Genomic DNA, 474 nt, shown 5'->3' with positions numbered 1-474 from the left:
TAAACGAGCTTTTTTTATTTTATTCCTTACAAATGTGGTTATAGCCCGAACCTCTAAGTAAATCATTTGAAGAACAATTGACAAAATGGCGATGCTTAAAAAAAAAGTTTGATTTGTGATAAAAAATATTTAATTTTCACGGTCCGGAAAAATAGTAATTTTCAAGAGATCAAAAAGATTGGAGGTTCAGGCAATAGCCTAATATGTACACTATATGTATGCAAAAGCGCAAGTCGATCGGCCCAGTAGTTTATGAGAAAAATACACGCCCGATTTGAAAAATGTCGTTTAAAAAAAAACGCGTTTAAAGTTTCTCATGCGTTTACATGGTGGATAATGAGTAATTTCAGTAACTTACCCTTAGTCAGCTATACCAAGGCCGTACAGGATACCTTTCTCAGCTATATATAGCACTATTTGGCTACGTAAAAAAATACTACCTGACACGCAAAAAATCCGTCTACTGCATAGAAA

The sequence above is a fragment of the Wasmannia auropunctata genome, unplaced genomic scaffold (assembly GCF_000956235.1).
Source record: "Wasmannia auropunctata unplaced genomic scaffold, wasmannia.A_1.0 LD336064.1, whole genome shotgun sequence".
NCBI lineage: Eukaryota > Metazoa > Arthropoda > Insecta > Hymenoptera > Formicidae > Wasmannia > Wasmannia auropunctata.
This window is presented reverse-complemented; position numbering follows the sequence as displayed.